Below are 13,021 nucleotides of genomic sequence, written 5' to 3' on the forward strand. Positions count from 1 at the left end.
AGAAAAAAATCTTAAATTTACTTCACACAAAGACCGGATACATTGCGAATTCCTTGACATCATAATCAAACATTCAGAAAATTCACTTAGTGTTGAGCTTTATACGAAACCAACTGATAGAAATACTATGCTGCATTTCAATAGCAACCATCCGGCCTGCCAAAAAAACAACATCCCTTTTAGCCAATTTCTAAGGCTAAAAAGAAATTGCACAACCATGAATGATTATGATAGGCACTCTGAAGTCCTAAAACTTTTTAGAGAGAGGATACCCGCGACGGATGATACGTCATGCGTATAAACGCACTAAATAGAAAAGGAAGTCCTTGAGAATGAAGTACAACCTATAATTATAATTTTTGTGACAAATTATAACCAAGTGAGCAATAAAATAAAAAAACATTGTAAACAGAAACTGGCACCTTGTCACCAACACAAATCATGAGAAATTACCCAAACCTATGTTTTCTTTCAGGAGGAACCAGACCATTGGCAACAGCCTGGTACACACCTATAGAGAAAACAAACAGACGTTGCAACCTTGCATCAATAATGCACCTCTACCAACTGGGACATTTCCCTGTATAGGATGCGTTAATTGTGGCAATACAATCAAAGGAAATATCATTACAAATAGGACTGCAACGTTGAAAATCAAAAGTTTTATGAATTGCCGAACCAAAAATATGATTTATCTTATACAATGCCCCTGCCCACTGTGTAATGTGGGAGAGACCTCTAGAGAGGCCCGGATTCGCCTAAACGAACAGAGGTCAGCAATCAGAAATAATAAAAAGGGTGCACCACTAACAGAGCATTGGCATACAGCAGGACATAGTCTTGATGACCTTAAATGGTGTGGCCTAGAAATAGTAGAAATTAATGCGAGAGGTGGCGATGTGAACTCAAAAAGGAAAAAACGGGAACAATTCTATATGTCCCGTCTGAATAGTGTCAGACGTGGTCTTAACACCAGAGAGGATTGGGAACGGATAGTGCGTTAAGCTGTCATTGCAACACTCTAATACTAATCCAAACCGCGCTACTCACATTCCATATACTCATGAGCAATATCAATTGGGGAACCCATGCATTGACAGACCCATTCCCTACTGCTTGAAGGAACACATTATCATTGTAACCATTGGCCACAGCCCGTCCTTTAATACACCTGTTCGCAATGGCATTTGCCTTCTATTCACCATTATTTTCCACATGCAGTGTATAACAACCTCTGTCATTACGGGCTAGACATCATGGTTACTAATCATTAAGTAATTTTAATGGTAGATCAGAAGCTATCGCCGAACAAAGAGATTATCATATATGGAACATCTACGTCCCTCAAAAAAGTAATTCATTGCCTCTGCAATCCAATAACCTTTGTTATTCCCCTTATGTTTCTGATTACAAAAATACATGGAGACTCCGTGTGGTCTTTTTTCATTAATCCCTGGTCTTATCACTTTTTGCGTTTCACTCGAAAGTAGTATAAAGTGTGTTTAAATAAACATCAGTGCACATTTTCCGAAGATATCGAAGTGAAGTAATAACTAGACGATTGGATAACATTGGACCAATCAAAAGCCCCAAATATCCGACACATTTTGAGCGTTATGCGTCCAGATAGCTAGAACTTACAAGCAGTTAGTGGTTAACATCATACCAATCACAGAGAAAAACACATACTACAATGGACCAATCACAGAGTAGCTAATATTTCACAAACTAATAGCTACTATTCCCATTGAAATGCGTTTGGGTTACCATAGCAACACTATGCGATATGCGTCCAGATAGCTAGAACTTACAAGCAGTCATTGGTTAACATCAGACCAATCACAGAGAAAAACACATACTACAATGGACCAATCACAGAGTAGTTAACATTCCACAAACTAATAGCTACTATTCCCAGTGAAATGCGTTTGTGTAACCATAGCAACACTAATCTCATTGGGTACTCATCGACCTATCATAGAGCCACAGCCTGACCGAGGCGAGGATAAAACCAGGGCATTCGGCACTCAGGGCCATTCGCCTTTTATACCAGAAGAGGACGAATCTGGCGACGCTGTCTGAAAAGGAGCAGGGAGGCCGGAACATACTGACATGGTAAGCAAATAGGATTAGCTTACACGAGCGGACACACCAGATAGATTTTTATCACTAAAAACTGTAATACAACGCTCGCGTTTTTATAATTGAACACTCCCCTGAACAATATCTTTTGGAGAGTATATCTAAACCTCAGGTTCCTATATGGTATACAAAAGTTGTAAGAATTATCATATACTTGTAATCGGAATGAGCCTTCAAATGACTGATAATAAGATACTAACGAGTACATTGGTGGCAAGAATTCAATGGGCAAATTCAATGACACATATAGATTTTCTAAATAAATAGAAATGCAAATTTGAAAACCATGTATTTATTTAATAAAAGAATGAGCATAGCAACTAAAAAAGTCAATCAAACAAAAAAAGGACTGCAACGGTTTTGACAATTAATAGCCTAGATATATACTCAAAACATCAACCACACTAATTTTAAAGAGACCTCAACAGTGCGGTGATCAGGCTATTATATAGTAAATGTTCAATACCTAAGAACTGCTAGTCTTCCCCTAAATATAGGTAAATGACACTATATTAAATTTCCTTCCAGAAGTAAAAACGAAATTGCATAACGACGAGAGGATAACCCCCGGGTCCTTATGTGCCTATCTACGCAGCAAAAGAAGGTCTGCATTTGGAGTGATTCGCTTAATTAAGAAATTGGTGAGTTTGAGTTTTATCCTTAGGCCTTTACGAAATCAAAATAGTAAGACCACCAGAGAATGTTATTCTGCACTGTCTCTGTTTCAGAAATATCATTAAGAAAACTTTTACTCATATATCGGTGGCTCCTACAGACAGAGTGTATCGTCTTTTCCACTATCATTCAAGGTAATACAAAAATTCCTACTGGAGAAAAATGTAAGTGTAATGACAATTAAAGCAAACAATATACCCCCCTTTTCCTTTTTTTATCCCACAGTCAGTTGCTATTATCGCCAAAAGATGCACTGATAGTCTACAGACCTGGAAGATTGAAGGGACCAAGTGACAGAACGAACTGAAATATTCAACTCAGTTAAAAAAGTAATTATGTTTAACTCCCAATCTTAAAGGTAGGTGACATTTTGGGGTTCTCTTTGACTACCACAAAAAGACAGACAACAAACAAGATTAAGTGAGATCAATAGACAGAGGAGAGAGGGAATAGATACCCATAGAGACAGAGGCTGTAATCACCGGAAAACTATGTTTATCATTTACAGAATGTAGTACATGACAAACTGTTTAGACAATTAGGAAATGTAAAAGAAGGTATATAAAAACACAACACTATGATTATCAATGTTTGGTAATTCTTGTGTTCTTTTAACCGCATGCGAGCGGCGGCTTTTTTCGTGCTACCCGGCTTTTTTTTAAAAGCTGCGTTACATGACGAGAAAAGCTGCGTTACATGACGAGCTCAGCTCGTCATCAGCGTGCGAGCAGCGCAACTGATGACGAGCTGAGCTTGTCATCAGCGCCGAACTGGTTAACCTAGAATCTGTCCTGAAGAAGGTGCTTTATAAAGAAAAAAGCCGAAACGCTGCGTCGACATTTCTTTGATTCTTGTGTTTTGTATTAAACTTTGAGTTTTTAATTTGTGTACTGTATTAATTTGACAATGTTTTTAACCTATATTTAATCAAACCGACTGTGATATTAATAAAATTGTATACATTTCCTTAAATCTAATAGAGAACAGCCTCATTAATTTACCTTTGTGTGAAAACTGTGTTGTAAAGATATAAGATTTGGTGGGACAAAATTACACTGTTGTATAGGAATCTCTTGCCTCTCACTTTTGTCTGTTTTGCAGTAGTCATAGACAAGACCATTGGTGTTTCCATGTTAGATTTATTTCTACATAGCAGACCCCTAGCATATTTTGGGGATTCCATATTGGGACAACCCGTGCTTTCATTCTCTTTTCCCCCTGGTCCCAGATAAATCCAGAGAGGGGGCCTCCTTATAATTTTTCAGAACATCTAAAGTCTGCCAGCCACTGTAACATCTACAAACTGTAACACCAATTATCAAAACATTTTGGTTGGATCCAGTCACACCAAAGTACTGTATGTCCTGTATTGACCTAGAAATGCAGGTGCCCCATCCACTGCCAGAACCGTGGGAAAATTATTAATAAGACATTGTTTACGTTGGTTGTAATTGAAATACCATACCATCATCTGCAATTCAGATTTAACCTTGTACTTTATTCCGTTTCCATGTCACATTAGCTGAGAGGAAAATTAAGGCAAGCTTATTTAAGTTGCAGCAATAAGACCCACCTTTTAGAACTAACATTGCACTTTATTTCCACTTGGATATGTACTAAGTGGTACTAAATAGGTAGCTGTTAAAAAGAAGCTGGTTGAGCCTTCACATTTTTGGCACACAGCACCTTGGTTGGTTGAGCTTTCACACTCTGAGCACATTGCACTTTGGCTTAAATTTGATGTTTTCAGAATACATGGACTTGATCAGGCGGTTAAACTTGACATGCTGCTATGCTACCGGTACCTCAGAGATAACTTTGTACATGACCCTTTCTCCATCTTTTTGCAGTATGTGAAAGCGAAAGCATTATTTTAATCACATCGCAGTTTTATGGTATTTAATTATTATTCATATTCTCCTTACTTCATTATTGTGAAGATTTTAATGAATAATACAATCAAATATTTTAATAAGGTAAAAATGTCAGTTGAAACTTAACATGTCAAACACACAAAAGCACTAAAATTCAGCTGTTATAGTTTACTGAGAGAACTAGGACTTGTGCCCCCACCGTGCATGTGTTGTCATCATTAATGTCCTTTGAGATGTGGTCAGTGATGTAATTGAACATTTCATAAGTGACATCCAACAGGGTCTTTGCACCACAGTGGTAACTGTCTGCAAAGCAAGGTGTTCTCCTCGCTTTACTGTGATGATCATTCACAACCCTCTCCCTGTTCGTCATAGTCTTCTCCACTATGAACTGGACTTTTCTCAGCAGACTTTGAGAACTTAACTTTTTCAACAGAAGAAGCCTGGTCCTATTTACGGTCTGCACTCCATTGCGGTTGGCCTGAACTTGTGACTCTCCATCAGTCTAGTATGACCAGATAATTGTGAGAGGCGGTTTGTACTTTTAGGTGCTATTCTTAACAGGTAAAAATGTGAGTTGAAACTTCGCATTTTAATCTCACAAACAACTACAGTTACCAGTTATAGGTTAGAGAGTTAACTGGAACTTGTGCCTGTGTTGTCATCAATGACACAATTTGAGCCGTTATCAGTGATGTCATCAATGATGTCAGTGAACATGTCATGAATGATACAATCAGTGAGGTTATAAGCAGAGCATGGTAGAGACAACACTTCTAGTTAGCACAGAAACAATACCTGGTGAATTTTAGTTTTTTTAGTTTACCTTTCAACTGACATTTTTACCTAACTATAACTTCACTTTATTACTATAACTCACTTTAATCTTTTGGGGGTCGGTAGTGAGCCTGGTGAAAGATGGGCGCACTCTAGTGCAGCTCCCCCAGCCAGGCAACTAGTATCCGTTAAATATCCGCCCATCCGACATTCCTCACAATTAATTTAGATACCCATGTACGCTGTGACACCCAAGGAGCAGGAGGCTGCCTGACAATCGAACATTTGATGCAGTAAAACACCCACTGAGCATGAACAACAGACGGCCCAGTTAGGCCCGGGTCATTCAGGAACACGCTGACGGTGGGATGAGCTGGCATGGTAGTTCGGGCTGGACTGTTCCCATTGGGTGCAGGGTCAAGACTGATTTGCATATGGCTGGGTCCAAACTGGAATGGCATGGTGAGCAAAAAAACTATGGATTTAGGCCCAGATCTCTGTACTGGGATGAATGTATGACATTGTTCTGCATTCTGTCCATCAATTGTTCTTTTTTGCAATTGTCACCCGAGTGGGATGGGTATGCTCAGACGTGAACCCCGTGCTCTCCATGCCACTGGAGTTAAGCTATCCTGGCTGAAAGCCTGAAACCGGTCCTCGGATGCTTGTTTCCAGTCCAGGGAGGACCTGGCCTGGCCTGGCAGTTCGGGCTGGACTGTTCCCATTGGGTGCAGGGTCAATACTGATTTGCAGATGGCTGGGTCCAAACTGGAATGGCATGGTGAGCAAAAAAACGATGGATTTAGGCCCAGATCTCTGTACTGGGGTGAATGTATGACATTGTCCTGCATTCTGTCCATCAATTGTTCTTTTTGCATTTGCCACCCAGAATGGGACGGGTATCCTCAGGCATGAGTCCTGTGCTCTCCATGCCACTAGAGTCAAGCTATCCTGGCGGATGAGGGCTGAAAGCCCGAAACCAGTCCTAGGATACGTGTTTCCAGTCCAGGGAGGACCTGGTCTGGCAGTTCAGGCTGGACTGTTCCCATTGGGTTCACCGTCAAGACTGATTTGCATATGGCTGGGCCCAAACTAGAATGGCATGGTGAGCAAAAAAACGATGGATTTAGGCCCAGATCTCTGTACTGGGGTGAATGTATGACATTGTTCTGCATTCTGTCCATCAATTGTTCTTTTTGACGGTGAGATGAGTGGTGGATGACTGCCACCTGACGAATGTATGATGTTACAACGCATACATTTACAGGGCATGCCTTTACAACACAGTATATACATCGCAACATCCTTTACAATGCATTATTTTACATCGCATGCCATTACATCGCATTTTCAGGAACTACCTTTACAATGCACTCCATTACAAGTGTTGGATAGTATAGGGGTAATAATTACTATTGTAACTCAAGTGAGTGCAACAGTAGGGTAAGTGTTGGATAGTGTAGGGGTAAAAATTAATATTCTAACTCCAGTAAGTGCAAAAGTAGGGTAAGTGTTGTATAGTGTAGGGGCAAAAATGACTATTCTAACTCTAGTGAGTGCAACAGTACAGTAAGTGTTGGATAGTTTAAGGGTACTATGCATTGTAATGGTATGCATTGTAATGACATGCAATGTAATGCCTGCGTTGTAGTGACATGTGTTGTAATGACTGCCTTGTAGTGACATGCGTTGTAATGATATGCGTTGTGGTGATATGCATTGAAATGGCTGCGTTGTAATGACATGTGATGTAAAGGATGTTTTGATGTAATGACTGCTATGTAAGGGTAGTGCGATGGAATGACTATGTTGTAAAGGTTGTTTCCCAACTCTGGGACATCTAGTGTTGTCGTGAGGGCCAGAGCCAGAGGCGCAGTGCGGCCTGTGGTTTTCCCATGCGGCCTAGCCTGTGCCGAGGTGAAGAGAGCGAGTGCAGCAGCTGTGGCGGCAGAGATCCTTGACAGAGGCTGGGAGGCACACACTGCAGGGCCGCGGCTGATCCAGCGATGGACTTCAGTGCAGGGCTGTGAGAATGACGAGCAGAGAGTGGTGGGTCAGTGACCACTGGTTGGAGGCGTGCAGCACCTAGGGACAGGCACAGCTGCCAGCACAAACGTGGAGCCACCGAGACTGCTGTTATCGGCTTGGGCCCTGTGCCGATACAGAAGACATCGTACTTTTGGGGGCTGTTGGCAGAGACCCGATTGATGTGGTGAGGCCTAAGGTGGTGTAACTGCAATAGGACTGAGAGCAGCAAGCAGGCCCGATCAGGTGACAGAGCCACAGTGGGGCTGGTTTGGCGACCCTGCAAATGTTGTTCGGGTGAGACGAAGGATGCCTCATGAAGAGGTATGCGGATGCAGCGATCGCGCACCATTAATTGAAGGCTGCCCAGTCTGATGGGGTAAGCAGGCACCTGCTATAAGCTCCACCCCTCAGAGTCAGTGTGATTGAGCTGCATCTCGTGGGCCTGCAACTGAGGGGAATGTCTACTGGACATGTCAAGGGGATTTTTGTATGACCATAAAGTTGGATTAACAGATGCGCAGCTCAGACCGGGGTACAGAGTGACTATTGAAATGCCAAGTGCACTGAACAGTGGTCTCCTACTGCACTTGCACGGAGTAAGAGTGGGCACTCTTTCTGTTTCACTAACAGGGACATTTACACCTGTCTAGAGGTGCGGAGTCACTAAACGTGGTGGCCAAACGACAAAAATGGCAATCGAAGCACACATTTGAAGCAAAGAAAGCGCTGTGCTCTACAGAAGGTGACCAGGGTGACTGGGCACTCGACCCTACGGCTCAGAGCTCCCCACAACTTGCTGCAACCCTGCAAGCAATGCAGAAGAGTCTGCCCTCCATAGACAGTAAGATGGACGCCTTAAATCAACATATGGACTCTATGTTGGCCAAGCTGGATAAGCAAGCCTCCAGGAACATCAAGGCAGAGCAGCGTCTATCAATGGTGAAAGATGATATGCAGGCCACGACCGGTAAGTGCTCAGAAATGGAAAACCTCCTCCACATCATCAAAGCCAAAAATGAGGACTTGGAGGTGTGCTGGCAGTGCCGTAACATACGTATAGTTGGTATACCGGAGTCCACCAATACTGGAAGAATGGACGTATACATTGAGCAGATGCTAGCCGAGATGTTTGGCCGGGAAAGTTTCTCCTCCGTCCTGATTTGGGAGCGGGCATCTAGATCACTAGTGGCGGGCCTCCTTTGGGCACGCCTCCTCACCTGGTTATAGCCAAACTGCTGAATGACTGCGATAATGATAGAATACTGCGCCAGGCCCGGGAGCGACCGGATGTAAATTACCAAGGATTTCAAGTTGCATTCTACCCGGACTTCACAGCTACAGTGTAGGTGGCGAGGAGAGAATACCAAGTGGTCAAGAAGCAACTCAAAAGATGAATATCATGTCCGCCTTGCTCTACCCTGCCAGATTGAGGATCGAATATGAAAGATATCAAAAAATATATAACTCCCCTAAAGCAGTGCAGGACTTTCTTAAAAAGGTTAAAAAAAACAGTGTGCTCGCTGAACATCAGAAGCTGAGAACTCAGACTGATTGTCTACTGAAGATGTATGATTAGTGAGGTGTCTCACTACGAGGAGATGCACATGGGGAGAATCAATAGATTAGGCAATATGGAACTGGTCGATGTTTGCATTGCCTGGCCACCTTCAGTGTGGAGGCTGACCGGGCTCCTGACAACCCCCAGCGGGAGATCCCCTCTTTGATAAGTACTGTTTAGGTTTTGGGGTTTTGGGATATTGGGAACTCTGTCTCCAGCAAGATTGGGATGCTGTTGTGGGTGGGATGGGATAGGGGGTGGGTGGGTGAGTAGGATTGTTTTATGTTGCTCGCTGGTGCACTGTACATTCGCCCTGCATGATGCCTCTCCTATACTTGCACTTGCAATAGATTACACACTAGATGGCGGGTAAGGTGGGGAAGACACTGTGACAATCTTCTGTGTGACATGGAATGTGCAAGGACTGAACTCCCCCCAAAACATGCGACAAGTTATGGCTCATCTAGATAGGCATGACGTCAAGTTGGCCCTCTTCCAGGAGACTCACTTAACCAAGCACACTGAGGACAGGGTGAGTACACCCTGGGCTGGTTATCGCTTGGCCTCTTCATATTTGTCCTATGCAAAGGGGTTCTCACACTTATAAAAAATGGCACCCCATTCTCAGTGATCAAAACTGCTGTGATGATGGCTGGAGATATGCTATTGCTCACGGTAAACTAGCAGGGATGCTGGTCACCCTGGTAAATGTATACGGGCCCAACATGGATGAACCAAGTTTTTTTTAGGTATATTGAATGTGATGGGCGAATGGCCTAAAGCCGAAATTATATGGGTTGGTGATCTAAACACACACCTGGATCATTGCAAAGACAAATCGAACTAACAGGGTGGACACTCTCCTCAAGCAGCCCACATTGTTAGAATTGGGATGACTGAGCTAGGACTGGTTGATGCGTGGGGGATCCGAAATACAGACAAATTAGAAGGTACACACATATCATTGGCATACTGAAGCTGGTCAAGGTTGGACTATAGGCTGTTAAGTGAGGGTTTGAATGAATGGGTATCAGGCATATATAGGCTACCCAGAACCCTGTCAGATCATAATCCAGTCAAGTTAACTCAGCGTATTCCGATATGTGTGCCCAGTCAGTTCACGTGGAGATTTAGGGCGGAGGTACTGGCGGACACCACTTATAAAGTTGCGATTAGAGAGGACAATTTGCAGTATTTTAGCATAAGTAAAGGGTCGGTTAGCACAGCTGCCATGCTTTGGGAGGCTTTTAAGTAAACTATATGGGGAAGGTGTATCAAGCCGAGTGCAGGTATACTTAACCACTTGCATGCTAATGACAAGGTGAACTCGTCATGAGTCACACTGGAGCTGTGCTCATGACAAGGTCAACTCGTCATGTATAATGGGGTTCATAAATAAGCAGCACAGGAGGGGAAAACCCCTTAGCAGCCAAGTGGTTAAAGACATTCGTGGGCAACTCTCAAAGGTCGAAGCAATGGTTAAACAAGCAGAGCAGGATCATGAAGCTTCTCTGAGCGACGCTACACTAGCTAAAATTAAAAACTTGGTTCTAGAATATAACGAGTTGGCGGAAGGGGAGGTCCGCTATCTGTCAAAGAGGCATGTTGCATGTGCATATGGAGAGGGTGGAAGGCCTGCCATAATCATGTGGTCAAAATTAAGCGGAGGGCTGAGCAGCACACTATCGCAAAGATATCTGATGAGTCTTGAATAGATCATTATGACTCATAGGCAATTCTAGCACAAATTCAGGGGTTTTATGCATACTTATATACCTCTTGAGGCAATGTGGGCCCTACCTGATAGACGTTTCACTGGCTTGGTTGTCCAGCAGACAACGGGACTATCTGTGCCAAATGTTCAAAGTGGCTGACAAACGCAAGGCAATTAAAGCTCTCCCAGATAAAAAAGCACCGGGACCCGATGGGCTCAAAAGTGAATTTTATAAGGAATATGCGGATGAGTTAATACCATATATGCTTGAAATGTATGAGGAAGCTTGTGAATCGGGTATATTGCCACCGTCGCTCAGGGAGGCTCTGTTAACCACACTCCTGAAGAAGGATAAAACACCATTTAAATGTGAATCATGCCACATGCTTTCTCTCATAAATCCCAATGCCAAGATCCCGGCAAAGATGCTGGCAATCAGACTCCAACTGCTGATGCAGAACTTGGTTCTAATGGACCATTCTGGGTTCATACCAGAGAGTCCACGTTGCACAATATACACACAATTTTTGCCATGTATCATTTATTAAATCCGGACCTTCAGCCAATGCGATACTATTGGATGCGGCCAAAGCATTCAACTCCATTGAATGGAGTTACATGTTCCATATCCTGCAAAGTCAGGGGATACCTGACTACTTCTATAGATTGGTGTGATTATTATACGCTGCGCCCACGGCACGGATCCGGATAGTGAGACCTCTGATCCAGTGCAGATTTGTAGAGGGGCGCTACAAGGGTCCACCTCTCTCGCTGCTCCTCTTCTCATTGATACTCGAGCCGCTTGCCTATGTTGTAAGGCAACATCACTGTGAATCAGCACTGAGATTCACACATAGGCCTGTTGGCATATCGTTATATGCTGACGACATGGTGCTTTATGTCAGAGAACCACAAAAGTACCTGTCCCCAATATTAAGAGAATACATCAGGTTTGGGCGAATTTTGGGGCTCAGTGTAAACTGCATTAAATTGATCATAGTAGCCCTAACTAAATTTACCATGCCCCATGCACAGGAGTTTTCGCTTGAATGGTCCATCGATCTAGTAAAATACCTAGGAGTATGGATTCACCGAGACCCCGGATCAGTGATAAGGGAGAACTACGGTGCTGCTTACGTTGCGCTGGAAAACCAGGTCTCCAGATGAATAGGACTACCATTGTCACTTGCCGACCTTACAGCTCTTGTCAAGATGATTGTCCTGCCAAAGTTTCTGTACTTGTTTAGTAAATCCCCATGAAATTATCTAGACAGTTTTTTAAGAATGTACGGTCTCGGGTAGTGAAGTTGGTGTGCAGTGGGAAGCAGCCCCGTGTAGCCTGGGATTGGCTTATTATAGATTATTGCAAGGGAGGATTCAATGTGCCATATTTGCATCTATATTTTTTATGTGCTCAAGCGCAAAATGCACATTATTGGTATAATTCACATGCATTTATACTGCACTTAGCGGTAAAAGTTGGGGACGCCCATCCGATCCTGCCGAGCAGCATTATATCACATATCATAAGGGGGACACCTAAAAATATAATTAACACTATAGACTGTACTGTTGCAACCTGGCAGTCTATATGGCAGTCGGCAGCAAAGCTCCCCTTATACACCCCCATGCTCCTAATAGCACACCATGCTGCACTCTTGGACACACAGGAAGCTGAGGCTATGCTTTCTTTAACACTAGCTGGTATAGAGACCATGCAGGATCTTTATCCTAAAGGTACATTTCTCATGGCAGAGGAGCTCCAGTATTTAAAAAATAAGACATCTCTGTTTATGTTCACATTTCATAGGCTTTGTGAGGCCGAGCAGGCACTCTATCACTCCTTCCCCGACGAGCCGACGACATTGCAACCGTTACAGACACTACTGGTCAGCCCCTCAAGGCACAAACTAATCACCAAGCTTTATAGAGCAGTAAGGGATGAGCCAGTAACTGACACATCTGGTAGCCTGAACCGTTGGAATGAGAAGCTGCAACCAAAGCTCACACAGAAAGACTTGGAGATCAGCTGTCGTGTCACAGAGATATTGAAGCTATATTTGGTAACCTTCACATAATTCACTTCAAATATCTTCACCAGGTATACTATGCGCCAGTCAGACTGCACAAAAATGGTATTGGAGACTGTGATACATGTAAATGATGTGGCCTGCAAGGGGCTGATTTTTTGCACTTGGCGTGGGAGTGTCATCGAGTACATGACTTTTGGGAGGAATTGGTCAATGGACTACA

This window comes from Lissotriton helveticus, chromosome 7, assembly GCF_964261635.1.
Source record: "Lissotriton helveticus chromosome 7, aLisHel1.1, whole genome shotgun sequence".
NCBI classification, from domain to species: Eukaryota; Metazoa; Chordata; class Amphibia; order Caudata; family Salamandridae; genus Lissotriton; species Lissotriton helveticus.